The sequence below is a fragment of the Chiloscyllium punctatum genome, chromosome 52, assembly GCF_047496795.1.
Source record: "Chiloscyllium punctatum isolate Juve2018m chromosome 52, sChiPun1.3, whole genome shotgun sequence".
Classification (NCBI taxonomy): domain Eukaryota; kingdom Metazoa; phylum Chordata; class Chondrichthyes; order Orectolobiformes; family Hemiscylliidae; genus Chiloscyllium; species Chiloscyllium punctatum.
Window position 1 is genome coordinate 8,516,335 of NC_092790.1, and position 18,192 is coordinate 8,534,526.

The following is an 18,192-nucleotide window of genomic DNA, read 5'->3' on the forward strand; positions in this document are numbered from 1 at the left end:
ATGAAGTTTACTCAGAAAGAACAGGGGGAGAAGGGCAAGAAGTATTTTGTGAGGTATGGGATCTGTTCAGTCTCTAAAAGTTGAGAAGTGGGGCACTGGAAAAGTACAACAGATCAGGCAGCATCTGAAAAGCTGGACAATCGAATATCAGGCATAAACCCATCGTCAGGAATAGAGCGAGGGGACAAGTGGGCTGAAAGATAAATAGGAGAGTAGGAGTTGGGCTGTGGGAAGGGTCACTGGTAGGTCGATAGGAAGATGTAGGTGGGAGTGACAATGATATGTCGGAGGGAAGGGTGGAGTGGATAGGTGGGAAGGAAGATGGACAACCAAGACTGTGAAAGAGGGCGGTGCGAAGTTCAACGGTTGGATCTGGGATGAGGGTGGGGAGGGGAGATTTGGAAATTGGTAAAGAAAATGTTGATGCCTTTTAATTTGCGGGTTCCAGCTGTCCTACCACCTATCCACTTCACCCTCCTGTCCGACCTATCACCATCACCCCCACCTGCATCTACCTATCGCCTTCCAATCTACCTACCACCCAGCTCCACCCCCACCCTCCTATTTATTTCTCAACCCCTTCCCCCTCCCTTACGCCCCACTTTCCTGATGAAGGACTTATGCCTGAAATGTCAACTCTCCCGCTCCTCGGATGCTGCCTGACATGCTGTGCTTTTCCAGCCCCACATTTTTCAACTCTGATCTCCAGTATCTGCAATCCTCACGTTCTCTCAGCTTCTAATAGTAAGAGATGGAAATATTTTCACTCTTTCTGACATGTTCCTCAAGAGAGTGATAATTTGTGGAATGTGGACAGAAATTAAGCAATGCCCTTGTGTAACATCAGGTTGGAGTGCCAATTCAAGTTTGGGAAAGTAACAGTGAGAGTGAGTGACAGACTGTCTGTTCCAGGAATATGGTTTGTTATTGTGAATGATTTAACAGGATCCATGGTGGGAGTGGCACATCTTGTGGTGGAGAAGTCAAGGAAGACTAGGGAACTGGGGAGATAAAAGTCATGGACTGAAGTTGGAGACCTCACACTTGGATTCTGTATGTGAGGTGAGGGCGAGATTAGATGGAGTAAGTGAGTTAGCTAAACAGCACCAAAAGAGGACACAGCATATAAGCAGGTGGCAGATAAAAACTCTGAAACTTTGACGATTTCTTGTGGGGACGACGTATTAATATTGCCATCAGTGGTAGGAAATCCCTTCAAATCCAGGTTTAGTGGCCCCTTTCAAATTAAAACAAAATTGTGTCAATTGAACTATCTGGTAAAGATATACGGATATGGCAAAAACGTTATCGAGTACATCATGTGAATGAATAATGCACCAGCCACATTCCAGACTCAGGAACAGAGCTGTGGCCAGATGAACAAATTGTACAGCTTATCTGTATGATGTAGTGATCTTTAGCAAGTAATTGAAAGCTCACATGTTACATTTGGCAGAGCATGTTGAACGATTACAAAAACCAAACGTGGCAATAAACTTTAAGAAAACAGAATTCGCGAAGGCAGAGGTGACGTTCTTGGGACATTGCACTGGACATTGAAGGTTGACCCCATAGAACACAAAGACGAAGGGCTTTGAGGAATTTCCACGACTATCCTTGAAGAAAGAGGTGGTTCGATTTTTGGAACTGGATTCTATTGGACATTTGTTCCAAACTTCAGCAGCGTATTAGCACCACTGATGGATTTATTAAAGAAGAATACAGAATTGTGGTGGACAGAACAATGCCAGGGGGCATTTGAGAATTTTAAAGCAGGTTTAATCACCGCACCAGTTTTAGCTGCACCAAATATTTTGAAAACCATTGAAACTTGTATTTGATGCTAGGGACATAGGGCTCAGAGATGTATTGATACAGAAAAATGATGATGGAATTGAATGGCCAATTGTCTACTTGTTGAAAAAACTCAACATCTACCAGAAAACAAAAATCTCCATTATTGAAAAAGAATGATTGAGTTTGTTACTGACCTGAAAACATTTTAATGTTTATATGACAAACAAACTGTCGGAGACGGTTGTGCACAACAACGACCATCCCCTCGCTTGTTTTGGAATATTTAAAGACCAGGATATGAGACTATTTCATTGGAGTCTTATGTTACCAACTTTAAACTTACAAAATGTACATGCTGTGGGTCCTAAAAATGTGATAGCAAAGGTGTTACGCGGATTTAAATGAAATAATGTAGATACGATTTGACTTATTCCAGTGTTATTATTGTGTGCAGAATTAACATGAATGGTATAACTGAGATTAATATTTTTATATTCATAATAATGAGATTAAGAATTAGAGAAAAGGAAATGAAGTCATCTTTTCATTCTGATGTTTTCTTTTCCCCTGAAGGGGGACGGTGTTATGAAGCCGAGAGCATGTCCGGTCACTTTAAGACAGAACGGGTTTTGCTGAGTAGAAAGTACAGCGACAGATGCCAGCTAAAGGACAGACTGTTCCACATGTCACCATTAGCTGGGAAATAGATGCCTGAGTTTTGGTTGCTGTTTTGTCAGCAATTCAAATATAACCAAAGTGCTTAAATAATGCTCAGGATACCAGAAGCCAACGGGATTTGAATATCATTGTTTGGACACCTGGAAAGCAATCAAATTGTTAGAATTATTGTATCATGGGAAGTATATAATCCCAGCATTTTGAACATTAGAGGGAGAGCCACTGCCATCCAACAGCAGAGTAACTGCTGTAGAGCAGGAGTGCTAACTGGCCATCTCAAACACTCTCTATCAAAGACACATGTTCATGTAAACCTATTTGCAATAAAAACATGACCCAGGGAGATCAGTAGCTGGAAAAGTGAACACAGCGGGGAAGATAGAGTCTGTGTGGTCTTGAGGTTGTACTATTTAATATATGGGCTGTTGGAACAGCATATTTTTATACAATTGGAGACAGATAGTAAGTAGTTAAGAAAAGAGGGGCTTGTATTTGTGAATAGTTGTTGTTTAGTGTCCCCTACTTAAGTTAAAGAAACTAATTTGTTATTTTTGTTTAATTATTGGAATTTAGGAGATCTGTGTCACTCATATGTTAACAGATTACGAGGTGAGGCGAGCTTTTCTGGGTGTTTGCTTTTAATTAATAGAGGGGTTCGACTCCACTTTGTAAATGTCCATCCACTCTAACCCCATTTCCCTGCAGTTAGCCCATATCCATCTAGTCCTTTCCTATCCACATATTTATCCAAATGCTTTTGAAACATCTGCTGGCAGCTCATCCACGTACCAACCCTCTGTGTGAAGAAGAGACCCCTCAGGTTCCATTTATTCATTCCCCTTAAACCTTAAACAAATCCCCTCTAGTCCTCGAATCTCTAAACCTGGGAAAAAGACTGACAGAATTCGCCCTATCCATACTGCTCATGATCTTATACAGCTCTATAAGGTCCACCCGCAGTCTCCTACACTCTAAATAAAGGACCTAGCTTGTCCAACCTCTCCCTATGACTCAGATCATTGGGTCCTGGCAACGTCCTTTTAAATTTCTTCTGCACTCTTTCTAATTTCATAACACTCTCCCTATAACAAGGTGACAACAACTGAACACAATGCTCCAAGTGCAACCTTATTAAAGTCCTGGGTAACTGCAACATAACTTCCCAACTTCTATACTCAATGTCCTGCCTGATGAATGCCAGTGTGCCAAAAGTCTTCTTCACTGCCCTGTCAACCTGTGTCTCTACTCTCAGAGAACCGTGCACCTGAACATCAAAGTGTCTCTGCCCACTATAACCGTTAAGGCCCTCCCATTCACCATGAAACTCCTACCTTGGTTAGAGTTTCCAAAATGCAAGACCTCACGCTTCTATATTAAATTTCATTTTCCATTTCTCGGCCCATTTCCCACCTGATTAAGGCCCTGCTGCAATTTCTGATAAACTTCCTCACTGATCACGCTACCACTTATTTTAGTGTCATCTGCAAACTTACTAATCATGCCTTGTACATTCTCAACCAAATAAGAAGCAGCTATGGACACAGCTTCCAGTCTGACAAGCATCCTTCCACAAAATCCTCTGCTTCCTTCCAACAAGCCAACTATGTATCCAATTGGCCGGCTCCCCAAGCATTCCACGCGATATAACCTTCCTGAGCATCCTGCCATGTGGAACCTTATCAAAGGTTTTACTGATACCATACACACTACGTCGACCGCTCTGCCCTCGTCAACCTTCTTGGTCACTTCATCAAAGAAAGCTAACAAACTTGGGAATCATGATCTCCCACTCGCAAGTCAATGCTGACTGCTCTGAATCAAACCCTGTGTATGTAATGGGTGCAGTCAATGGTATGCTTTCTGTCATTGTAAGATGATTCACGTTCATAAGTAATGCCATCGTCTGTAGTTGTAGATCCTTGCTGAGAGATCATTTGGGTTACTCTCTACAGTTTTGATCTCCTTTGCAAGGAATAATCTCCTTACCACAGACACGGGTGATGGTTTCATGAGGAGACACAGTGAATAAGCTGAGTGTTTAATCTGTAGAGCTGTGAATGACGAAGAAATGAAGACGCTAAACATGAGGAGTGGCAGTGATCACTTACTTCCAAAACAGACGTTAATAGGGTGAGAACGGTGGCACAGTGGTTAGCACTGCTGCCTCACAGCGCCAGAGACCCGGCTTCGATTCCCGCCTCAGGCGACTGACTGTGTGGATTAGATTACTTTACAGTGTGGAAACAGGCCCTTCGAGTTTGCACATTCTCTCCGCGTCTCCGTGCGTTTCCTCCAGGTGCTCCGGTTTCCTCCCACAGTCCAAAAATGTGCAGGTTAGGTGAATTGGCCATGCTAAATTGCCCGTAGTGTTAGGTAAGGGGTAGATGTAGGTTATGGGTGGGTTGCGCTTCGGCGGGGTGGTGTGGACTTGTTGGGCCAAAGGGCCTGTTTCGGTACTGTAAGTAATCTCATCTAAAAATAAAGACATACTTTACCCAGGATTGATTGGTTTGATTTATTGCCACGCGTACCTCAGCACAGGGAAACACTTTATTTATGAGCAGTGGAGGCAGGTCATAATAAGCATGGCCAGACAGTTCATAGGGTGGAAATAGACTTGGACAGAGTAAGGCATACAGGTTGCACTGAATAGGACGTGCACTCGACAAGATCAACATGAGCACGATCAGCATTATATGAACATAGAGAGTCCATTAATCAGTCTAACGTGACTTTCCTAATAGTTTATATGCCTAAATTAACTCTCCCCTTGTTATTGGGCAGTCGGCGTGTGAACCCGTACTGAAGGTCAGGTTGCTTACAATCCCCAACAGCAGCCACAATACCTACCATCAGAAACAGGTAGCCATTCCCACCCACTTCCGCCCTACATAGAGAACACTAGGCTGTCTTCTCGGAGATAGAAGATGCGTTCTTGAGACTTCACACAAGAGGAGGTTTCCCTCCTCAACACTAGAAAACCACGTTAAAGTCCCACGTGTGTATCATGCGCAATGGACCCATGAGGAACAAAGTGGGGGAGTCTGTGCATTCTCTGCTCCACTTGTTCATCATGTTAGAGCGTCAGTTAGGAGACAGTGAGGACTGCTGATGCTGGAGATCAGAGTAGAGAATGGATTTCTGGAAAAGCACAGCAGGTCAGGCAGCATCCGAGGAGCAGGAGAATCCACGTTTTGGGCATAAGCGATTCATTAGGAATCAGCATCAATTACCTCATTCTGTCACTTTGTAAGTGCCTTGAGGGAGAATGGCCTCCTCCTGTTCCTATATAAGTGACTCAAGGGGCTGAATGGCCTCATCCTGTTCCTGTGTAAGTGACTCAAGGAACTGAATGGCTTCTTCCTCGTCCGATTGGACAGGGTCAAGGGCCTGATTGGGTTACACCTAGTTCCTCTTTGAGAGCTCGATGTGCTGACAAGTGCGATCATGCTGCAGCTTTAAGAGGTTATTTTTGTCCTGGTTTCTTTTCAGAGAGAGATTGAATGATTTTTACCAAGCTGCATAGTTAAGACCACTTGAGTAAACAGCTAGCGAGGTCTTAGGTTTATTTTAATGCAGCCTGAATGGGTGTGGCCAGCTCTCATAGATTAGAATCTCTGGGTTTTGGTTTCTCAGTAACATCAAAAACTGTAGGGGACTCCACAGAGTTGGAAGCTTCAGTGAATATCTCCTTGTTGCTATTCTCTCTGAATTTTCTCTTGAAGCTGTTTTCTAAATCCTGAATTGGAGAAATATTTTTGACATTCTGTGTCTGAATTTTCCTTTCTGCCAGAGACTGTGTTTATGGGAGTTTCCTACATTGGAATAGTTCATTCTTAACAGTTCCCAGATCTATTATTCTGTTAACTTGGCCAATATAATTACGTTATTCTAATTTCCTCTTTCTTTGGTTTTATTTCATCTTCCGTGTTTAAGTAAATAGTGTTTTGCTTCACACCGAGTAGTTTGACCTGTCACATTGCATCTGGAACAGACACTTTACATTTCCTTTAAAATAAAAAAAAATGAGAGTCTAAGCTACCGCCTTCAAATATTTCCGAGGGGCTCTGGTATGGTCCATCACACTAGACTCCTTCTCTTCCTGATTAATAGGCTGAAGGCACTGAATGGACAGCCCCTGTTCTTCTCCAATAGTGTCAAAGGGCTGAATGGCTTCCTCATATTCCTGTGAATCCAGCGTGAGGTACTGAATGAACTCCTATTTTACTGTGGCAATGTGCTGTGTCAGGCAGTGCTGGTAGATGAATGTTACTGATACTTTAACAGCACAAGTCTCAATGGAGTCTGGGTCTTGCTGCGCATGGACGCAGACCAGTTCAGGAGCTGATGGAGGTCAAATTATTCTGATCATTGTGTAATCTTAAGTGATAATCCCCACTTCTGATCTTATGTGGGGAGGGTGGGGATGGGGAGACATTGATGAAGCCGCTGAGGATGTTTGTGAAGACGAAGCTACCCTGAGGATCTCCCACAGACGTGACCCGGGACAGAGATGATGACCATCTTCCTTTGTGCCATGTTTGACCCCAAACACTGGAGAGGTTACTCTGATTCCCATTAAGTCCAGTTTTGTTAAGCTCCTTGATGTCAATAGAAGTCAACCACCGCCTTGATATCAGGGACAATCATTTTTACCTGCACCTCTGTGTCAACCTCTTTTGTTCACATCAATAAGCCATGAAATAGGAGCAGCAAGTTTTTTTCTTCAAACAGGTGGTATTGAATGTCAGGGTTTCTCTTCTCAAGAGTGTTCGTGGATCTAGATGACTGAAAGTATTTGAAGAGGATGCCGATGGATACTGACCTGTTAGAGAGGTGAGAGCTATGAAGAATTGGGTATAAAAGAGGATTTGAGACCTCGAGCAGATCAGCCACGATCTTACTGAAGGGAAAGGCAGGCTTGGGGAGTGAACGACCTACCCCTGTTTCTGATGTTCTCACAGTCTGTTGTTGGAAAGTTAGTGGGTGTTATTTTCATGGATGTTCTGTTATTGTATATTGCAGTTAGGGAGACCAGAGCATTTTGTGAGCCATCGCTGGGTGAGGTATGGGGGCTGTATTCAGTGAATCTGAGTCTACAGCATGACCAACAAATTAAGCACAAGTTGCAGAGAGGGGAAGCTCTGTAAAGAGTGGTGAGCGTTGTCTTTCATACACAACCTGGGATTTCCAATTACATTTCCCAAATCACCTCAAAGCGTGTGTGACAGTCTTGAAGGGCTGAATGGTCTCCTCTGTTTCTGTGCACCAGGTTATAGCAGCAAGTAGCCTCCAACTGCTGGTTTTAGGGGTTGAATGGAACGCAGAAACATGGGAATGAGGAGCAGAAGTGGGTCATTAGAGAATTTGAGCCTTCTCCACCGGCCATTACGATTGTGGCTGATCGGATTGTTATCTCAGCCCCATTTTCCTGCCTGTATCCCATTATCCATGCCTCACTTCTATGTCAAATATTTAATTAATGTAGCCTTGAATCAATGTGAACATAAAGGCACGATAAATTTCCAGTGAAAAGAACTCTGAATTGAAAGGTACCTTCAGAATTTTTCGTCATCACTCTTCGAGACCCAGAGAGTCATGCAGCGTGGAAACAGACCCGTTATTCCAATCTGTTCACTCCGATCAGATATCAGATCTGATCTAGTCCCACTTTCCAGCATTTGGCCAATATCCCTCCTCTTTCAGATATTTTTAAAATCTGTGATTTTAACTGCCTTCAGCACTTCTTCTGACAGCACTTTGTGTACACACACCCCTCTCTGAGTGAAACATTTATCTTCAGGTCCCTTCTAAATCATTCCCCCCTCGCTTTCAACCTATGCCCTCTTGTTCTGGACTCCCCTATCCTGGGGAGCAAAACGTGGCTGTTCAGAATATCCATGACCCTGATGGTTTTCTAAACCTCTATCATGTCACCCTTCAGCCTCTGACACTCCAGGGGGAAACACCTCAACCTAATCAACCTTTCCCTGACGCTCAAACCTACAGTGCTGGAACATCTGTGTAAATCTTTTCTGCAGACAATCGAGTTGTACGCAGTTTTCTTAAAATGTCCTCACCAACATCTTGTACAGATGCACCATACCACCCCAACTCCTGTACTCAATGCTCTGGCTGATTAAGGCAAATGCGCCAAATGTGTTCAGCACCACTCTGTCTACCTGCGACTCCACTTTCAAGGAACAATGCACCTGCAGCCCTATATCCCTTTGCTCCACAACACGCCCCAGGACCTTACCATTAAATGCATAATTCCTGCCCTGATTTGCCTTCCCAAAAGGCAAAACTTCGTATTTATCTAAATTAAACTTCATCTGTCACTCCTTGCCCTTTTGTCCCATCTAACTGTGGTCTCGTTTACACCACCTTTCTGATGCCATCTGTCACCTTCCTCACTATGGCCCCGATATTCACATCCAAATCCATTACATAAATGATTAAATGCAGTGACCTCAGTACTTATTCTTACAGCACACTGCTGCTCACAAGCCTCCAGTCTGAAAAATACCCCTCTTCCGTCAATACAATTGTGACTAGCTTCCTCTGTATCCCATGTGACCGAAATTTCCCAATCTGCCTACCAATCAGAACATGATGAACACCTTGCTGAGGTCCATATAAACAATGTCTACCAAACTGCCTTCATTAATCTTCTTTGTCACCTCTTCAAAAAACTCAACCAAATTAATGAGACATGATTTCCCATGCAGAAAGCCATGTTGTCTACCCCGCCTAGCCCTTGCCTTCCCAAATGTATTTAAATCCTGTCCCTGAGAATCCCCTCCAACAACATACCCACCACTGACATCAGGCTCACCGGTCTATATTTCCCCGGGTTTTGGGGTCACTGTTTCCTTTTATAGTCCCACTGCTCCACTGCACACAACAAATCTTAAATGTAACCAGATTGGTGATATGGCCGATGATATTTCAGACTGGGTCAGGGTCAGTTTTAGCAACAAGTCAGGCTAGTTTCTTTATTCTGATAAAATAACACATTTATGATTCAGAGCAATGTTACTCAAACTATGCTGGCAAACCGTTTGGATATTGCAAATAAAGAATCGATATTTCCCTTCTAAAAACACTGACACACACACACACACACACACACACACACACACGCACACATAAACAAAATCTCTGCAATTTCACGTTGAAAGAACCTTGTCCAAATATTAGTGTAACTCATGACAAAAGGAAAAATTGAGAGATTGTACAGTGCGTTATTCTGCTTCTGAAGATATCCGACTCACAAGTTGCGAGAAATGGGATTTCACCCTGGGAGAGTTGGCTTTGACTGAATTCCCTTTGCATTAAGCAGTCAGGAGGTTCCAGGGTAGCACAGTCGCTCAGCAGCCTCACAGCCTTAGGGGCTTGGGTTCAATTCCATCCTCGGGCGACTGTCTGTGTGGAGTTTATTCCTTCTCTCCTTCTCTGTTTCAGCTTCTGATGGGTACTCCAGTTGCCTCCCACAGTCCAAAGCTATATAATTCAGGTAGATTGGTCAAATAGTCTATATTCTTCAGTGATTTCTAGTTTAGGTGCTCTAGTCAGGGTTAACTGTAAGGGAACAGGCCGTGGAAGGTTATTTTTTGGAAGGTTGGTATGGACTTGTTGGGCCGAAGGGCTTGTTTCCACACTGCAGGGATTCCAGAAAAATAAGAATGGTACTGATGACAGTAGAGTGCTGTTTTAGCTTGTACACATTGCTGTGATGAGGAATAATGAAGGAGAGAGAGTGCAATAGGCCGAATCTTCTTGGGCAGATGACATTTTCTCCCTCTCTGAGTTGAATTACACAATAATATTATCCTCTCCCAAACTGGACTTTGTGAGGTCTCCTTGTGCATTGTCCAAACGATGTCTCCATCATATTTCCTGTTCCATGTAGGTGCATCATTGCTGCTGTCATACTCAGAGTCATAGCCTCAGCAGATAATGGTCACGGTAGATTTGAAGATATGTCTATATGTCCCTGCGCCATGAAAAAATAAAATGTTTAATGTATTCTGAATACTTGTGTTAAAATGAATGTTTTTTAAACAAATACAGAAAAGAACGGAAAAGATCCCCGGGTCTGTCAGCATCAAGTTGCCTTTTACATATTATAGTTGTACCATCCTCCACCACCTCCTCTGGCAGCTCATTCCGTACGCACACCACCCTCTCTGTGAAAAAGTGCCCCTGAGGCCTCTTCAAAACTTTTCCCCTCTCACTTTCCACCAATGCCCTCTAATTTTGGACGCCCCTAACCTGGGGAAAAACCCCTGACTACTCACCCTATCCATGACCATTCTGATTTTATAAACCGCTACTGCTGAGAAATGTGACTCCAATCAACACAAATAGCTGCAGTTTCAGTCATCCTGGGCCTAAATTCTGAAATGCAATACTGACACCTCTTCCTTCTCCATCAAGTCACAATTCTAAATCCATTTTAATCCGTTTGTTCAGATGTATCATGAGACACTTCTGTGGGCTTTACACCTAGACCTTTGTACCCAGAAGTAGGGACACTAGCGTCACTCAGCAATACCCATTAAGCTGTAACATTATTCTCCTGTGTGTTTGTTCATCAGACTGTCCTGACATGCTGGGACATACCTCTGCAACAGGCAGGACTTGAATCCAGGCCTTCTAGTCCAGAGCTAGGAACACTACCACACAAGTTCAGGAATTGGAATCAAATCCAGAGCTCTGGCTCAGAGACAGGGACACTACCCACTACACCACCATACCCAGATTTTGAGTCATATTTTAGTGCCCACTTTCAGCTCGGTGTGGATTTATTATAATCAGGTTCCCATTACTAAACTACACAAAACACTTTGTATTGTTAAACAAATGCAAGATATTTGTCTCAACTATAGGATATTGAGTGTACGTGCTGTGCTATCGAAATTAACTATGAACATCTTTAATCGCTATTATCTGTAGTCTGCAATATTAGGGAAAGAAAGCCTGCAGACACACTCTGCACAATGAAGGGTCTCAAATGGATATTTATAACTGAACACCAGAGAGGAAGGAAGAGCTTCATTTCTGGTCCCAAAACACCGATCACTCTTACCCAACTCTAACGTGCGACTGCCATCTTCCTAAAACCATGCCGCTGCTTACTGTCCGTCCTCTCCTCCCCAATGCCTGTGTCTGCAATCTGTCCCTCTTCCCCCTAACCACAGAACGAAAACCAAGCTCAGGGTCTTTGTGAAAATCAAGGCCAGAGTGTGCAGGCCGCCTGGAGAGGGGTGGGGTATTTTAAAATTGAAGGGGGAGTGTGAGGTGGCTGTAATATCACACACTGGGCTGAGTCGTGGCAGGCGGAGTTTAGTTTGGATTAATGCAAGGTATTGGATTTGGTAAATCAAACAACAGCAGGACCTATACAATTAAAAGTAGAGCCTTTAGCACTGTTGTAGAACAGAGACCTAGGCCGTCAGGTATAATTCTTTAAAATTTGCATCTCATATAGATAGTGTGGCTAAGAATGTGTTTAACACACATGTCTTCATTGGTCAGATCGTTGAATAATGGAATTCGAATGTGATGTTGTGGTTGTACAGTACATTGATGAGACCCCTTCTGGAATACTGTGTCCAGTCTGGTCACCCTGCCCGCCCATTCCAGAGGCACACCACCCTCTGGGTGAAAAAGCTGCCCCTCAGGTCACTTTTAAATGTTTCCCCCCTCACTTTAAACCTATGTCCTCTTGTTTTGGACTCCCTGTACCATTAGAAAATACCTTGACTATTCACTTTGATATTATTGACCTTGATATTATTAAGCTGGAGAGGGTTCAGAAGACATTAACCTAGGTGTTGCTGGGAAAGAATGGATTGAGGTATAAGGAGAGGCTAGGTAGTCTGGGACTATTTTTACTGGAGAGCATGAGATTAAGGAGTAAATTTACAGAGAATTATAAAATAATAAGTGGTACAGATAAGCTGAAGGGCTGATGTCTTTTCCCTAGAGTTGGGGATTCAAAACTGAGGGATATATTAAGGTGCGAGGGAAAAAGATTTACAAAAGTCATGAGAGGTAATTATTTTAGACAGAGTCTGGCTTGTGTGTGGAATGAACTTCCAGAGGAAGTGATGAAAGTAGGGACAGTTACAACGTTTAAAGGACATTTAGATCAGTACATGGGTAAGTCATCAGTTTGGATGGTGCTGTGAGCAGCTGCCCTCTCCCTCCCCCTCTCTGAATGAATCCCTGTTGGTTTTCCACCCTCTGCCAATGCTTGTGCAGTGGCGTGTGGTGGCCAGCAGAGGGTAGCGTTGCATCACTTTAAGCACCACAGCGACTGCCAGACCTGCCCCACACAGAGACACACATCTGTTGTCATCTGGTAACTTAAGTGAAACATACAGAATGCTCAATTCACCTCGTAAACTGTTAAAATATGAGTGACAGATCTGCCAAATTACACTATTTAAATAAAAACATCAATTTATTTTTTCACTCTCAAAATGAACTTTTTACATCAACTATTCACAATTCTGAGACCCCCTTTTTCTTAACTGCTTATTACCCGACTCCAGCTCTATAACGATATATTGCTTCTGGGTCTGACATCCTCTCATGCCACAGGCGCTTGTAAGCTCTCAGTTCAGAACAGCATTCACCCTCTCTTAAATGTATAGTATACGCTTTCAACTACATCACATTATACCCTGATGAATATAGATAAGTGGAACCTATCCGATTTCTCTTGCTCTGTGATTTGTCAATATGTCATCGACTCTGTCTCATGTGTGTCAGGATTTTTGTTGCTCCATTGACAGCATGTCATTATTCGACTCTGTCCATGGGAATATATCAGTATTTCACTGGCTCACACTCGTGAATGTGGGGCAGGATTTCAGTTTTTCATGGAGACTGTGACGCTATAACAATCTCAATGTTTGTAGATGGCACCGAATCTGGAAGAACTCTGAAGTCTATGGACAAAGGACCATCACACATTGGTGTACTGTTCAGGTTTATGGCAGATGGGGATCACTGCAGAGCAATGTGAGGTGTTGCACTTTGGTAGGAAAGATAAAGAAAGACAATTTAAAACAGGCTGTGCCATTATAAAGGGGGTGCAGAAACAGAGAGCTCTGGGTGTACATGAGCACAGATTGTTGAAGATATCAGGACAAGTGGGGAGAGCAGTAACTATCACAGATTAGTTTCAGTATCTGAGCTGTTTACAGGGGGAGGTGTGGGAGGGAGCCTCGGTGCTCCCTTCCTGGGAGGTGGTGGTGATGATTTGTTGTGAGCCCACCCTCCTGCCCACCGAGACCATGGGGATCCCATTTGTACCAGCTCGACACAAAAGGGAGATGGTATCAGGGACACGCCTTCTAAGTTGTGCCGGCGGGGAAACGGAGCTGCCAGTGGGTTTAAAGTGAGAATTGTCCTTCACTGAACATTGCTCCTTACTCGGTCAGTGGGACGTGGATGTTTCAGAATCTCCACACGAGGCTTCCCGGTCCTCTTCGGCTCCTACTAGGGTACTCTACACATGGGGAGGGGGTGAGGAAACGGGCATCGGGCACTTCATTTGGCCCTTTCTGTCCTATTCCAGGCTGTTTCTCCTCGAATGGGAGGAAGGGAGGGTGGGAGTGGTTGGCCCTGCTGTTCGTGCTGGTGTAGGTGGGGGACAGGTTCATAGTGATGCGTCCGAAGGGAGTCAATCATGTTGTATTCATGCAGATTTATTAGTGTAGGGGGGCAAAGTGGAGGGAGAGAGGGAAGGAGGGGGAGGGGGAGAGACAGAGAGACAGAGACAGAGACAGAAGGTACTGCATGCAGAAATGAAAGTGGTGGAGCAGGAGACATGTTCGGTGGTTGGTGCTATAACAGATATACAGTGAGTGTGAGGGAGCAGAGAGAATGCGGTGACCATTATCCTAACAGAGTGGGGAAGGTTATTGATGCGTATCCTGTACTGCTGGACATTTCTTCAGACAGCAGATACTACACTGGGCTGTGTGGTGAGCTTAGACCATGCTTGGTGTGTCTGGTGGTGTGACCACCTCTGGGAAGAGAATGGACCCCCTCTGTACTAGCTCATCCACCAGGACCTCTGTCTCCCTGTCGACAAACCATGGTGAAATTGCCCCTTATCTGCTCTGCTCGGGGTAAATTGTGCAGGGCAGCTCCTAACAGAGAAGTCTCAAGTATGTACCCATTGGCTTGTTAAAGATGACACCAGTGTCAGGGATCACAGAATATTCAGGGGCACCTGGGCAACTGTGAGTCCCTCCAGCCATGATGGGCGGGAGGATTGGGCTGGCATTGAATGAGAGGGACACCATGGGGTAGCGTTGGTAGTTAATGAGGTGAGTTCGATAAGATAGAACCAGGAACAAGCTCAGCCTCGTGCAGGTAATCCCTCTGTCACACTCAAGGAAATTCAAACGAAGATAAATTATTGTTAGCGTCTGCCCAATGAGTGATAGATTCTGTTGAAACCAATTCCAGTTACAACGTGCAGAACAAATGCTCATCTGACGTCACAGCAATATCCCTTTTTCCCATCTTTCCTGGAAAGACGGGCTCATGTTCCAGGATGTTATTGAAGTGTCTACATTTCAGCTTCCTGAAAACTGGGAACACATCCTTCCATGACACTATCTCTGAGTCTACCGGTCTCTGTCTATACCCCAAACCCCTCCCATGTGGTGATATTTTAGCTGATTCCCCCGCCATCTCTCTCTGGCAGTGATGTTCACACCCACAGCACCCCCTTGTCATGGCACAATGGAGATACGGAGCTGGAAATGGATGGGAGCTGCACATTCCATCACTTCCAGCATGTGCTGCAAATTTCCCCATGCTGGGCAGGGATCTAACACAGTGTTACTGAGTAATGCAATGGGGTGCTGTACACAGTCCTACATGCTGGGAGGGTAACTGCACCAGGTTTACAGATCAATGCACTGGGGTGGTGCACACAGCTCTACATGCTGGGAGTGTAACTGCTCCTGGGTTACAGATCAGTTCACTGGGGTGGTGTACACAGTCCTACATGCTGGGAGGGTAACTGCTCCTGGGTTACAGATTAATTCACGGGTGATCACTGCACAGGTCACTGTGCTGCTCAGACTGTACGGTTGAGGTTTATAGATAATACAATGATGTTGTTTGTGTAGCTCCTTATGCTGGTTGGATACTTATTTCAGTTTCACAAATTCGTGCCCTGCTGTGGTCTGCACAGCTCTCTGTGCTGGACAGATATATGGTCCGTGTTTATAGATCAATGCCCTGATCTGATCTGTGCAGTGCTCCACTCTGGACAAATTGCTTGTTTGTACTGAACAGTACATTGGCCTGGTCTGCACAGTGTTCCACGGTGAAAAGATATCTACTCTGGGTTTATGGGGTCTGGGCTGGTTCCGTGAGGTGGATTGAGAATGTGGTATATCTAACCATTCAACTGATCTGGCAATGCCTTTAGTTCCCATTCCTGTGATTGGACCCTCCGTCTCTCTCCTGATTAATGTTACAGTGTGTCCAGGCACTGTACATCATGTTGGTGGGGTGGGTAGGGGGGAAAGGTGATGGACAGTTCAAGGAGTTCCCTGTCCGTTCTGTCCCCGACATTCTATAAATGACGTTCCCCGGAACGTTCTGTCCCCAACATTCTATAACTGACATTCCCTGGAACATTCTGTCCCAGACATTCTATAACTGACATTCCCCGGAACGTTCTGTCCCTGACATTCTATAACTGACATTCGCCTGAACGTTCTGTCCCTGACATTGTTGGTGAATGGCCGGACGTCAGTGAATTGAACAAACGATAAGATCCCGAGGGAAGAGATCCCGTTCCAGTGAGAAGGAGACACTGTTCCAAAGGCCCCTCAGGCAGGTAAAGGGGTGTATACGTTTTCCCTGCGTTTACATTTCTTCCCGACACAGGATCGACCACAATTTAGAAAAAATACAAAAATTCCCAAACTCCATTTGTCTTCAGGAAACTGGGAGAAAATCCTTCAGGACAGCAACGTTTACACCCTCCCTATTAGGAACTGGAAAGGAGTGACCTGTGTCTGCTCTCGAGTGATCGAGTGTGTGGGAATATTCTAGAAACCATCTGTCCTTATGGATGTGCCTCTGTGTGTTTGGGGAGGAAGGGTTTCTTGTGGTTTATGTCACATTTTTGTAAGTAATTCAGACCTTCCCATTTGTTATTCCAGCTCCAATTAATTTAATAAATCCCTGAATACAGGGACAAATTTGAAAATCTCACTGGGTCTCCAAACAAAAGGATCCCTTTGCCTCCAGGCTGATGGATAATAGGTTTGTTTTCCTTCCTCACAGTTAACGTAGCGACCATCTACATCCTGCTTTATAAAGATTGTGGATTGTCTCCATGTGTCAGACGTTGCCTGGGGGCTATGGCAACGGCGGATCTCCTGGTCATTATCCTCGACCTGATACTGAGACACATTCCCATTGTTTATAAGGAACGGTTTTATTTCCTGATGGACTCCGTCCCCGTGTGTAATATCCACGCCGTCCTGCTTTATGCAGCCACTGACTGCTCTGTCTGTTTCACCGTCACATTCACCTTTAATCGATTTGTGGCCATTTGTTGCCAGAAACTGAAAAGTAAATATTGCAGTGAGAAAACGGCGGCTGTGGTTCTGGGAGCAGTGACTGTGCTGAGCTGTTTAAAGAACATTTCCTTGTATTTTATGCTCACGGCTCGGTATTGGCCGGAGAACATCCCCTGGTTTTGTGATGTAACAGATGCTGTTCTATCCTCCAGTGTCTGGGTCACAATCGAGTTCCTCCACCACATTCTAACCCCGTGTGTCCCATTTCTCCTGATTCTGCTGCTCAATGTTCTCACCGTTAGACACATTTTAGTGACCAGCAGAGCCCGCAGGAGACTCCGCACTCACACCAATGGGGACGCTCAGTCTGACACAAAAAAGAGAAACCGAAAAAAATCCATCATTTTACTGTTTGTGATCTCGGCCAATTTCATTCTGTTATGGTCAACATTCTATATGGTACCGGATGTGGTGGATTGGGTATGGGTCTGTGTATCTCCATCCATTTGTGCGGGAATTGGGCTTCATACTGCAGCTCCTCAGTTGCTGCACAAACACTGCGATTTATGCCGTGACCCAGACTAAGTTCAGGCAGCAGCTGAAGAATGTGCTGAAATATCCCTTCATCCAAATTCATACATCAATCAAATTCCCTCATTAATTAATCCATCCGAGATTTTCTCATTTCAGTTCAGTGTTTCAGTGATTGAGCAGCCTGTCGCTATGGTAACAGACTGAGGGTAGTGCTGGTTTGTCCATCCTTATCCCACAGGGGGTTACAGGTTGTTAGAAACACAATTATCAAAATTTACTGAGACTACCAAAAAGTCTGGAAGCAAGACGATTTATTTACGAACTTGCAAGTACAGGCTGCATAAGCTTTGCCAAGCAAATGAGCTTGTCAAGCGAATGAGGAAATTAGCATTTGGATACATGTACAATTATACCTTTCAGCTGCGTGAGGTCACCTCTCCCAACCCCGTAACATCCAATCATCTTTTACCTGTCGCTACGTGCCTTCCCTTTTATCTAAATTAAACTTGATTTCTATTTTCTTGGGCAAACGGCATACTTCTTTGACCATCTTGCAAAACCCCTATCACTTGTCACGTTTGTGGTTTCACTTTGTTCCTTTTTTTCC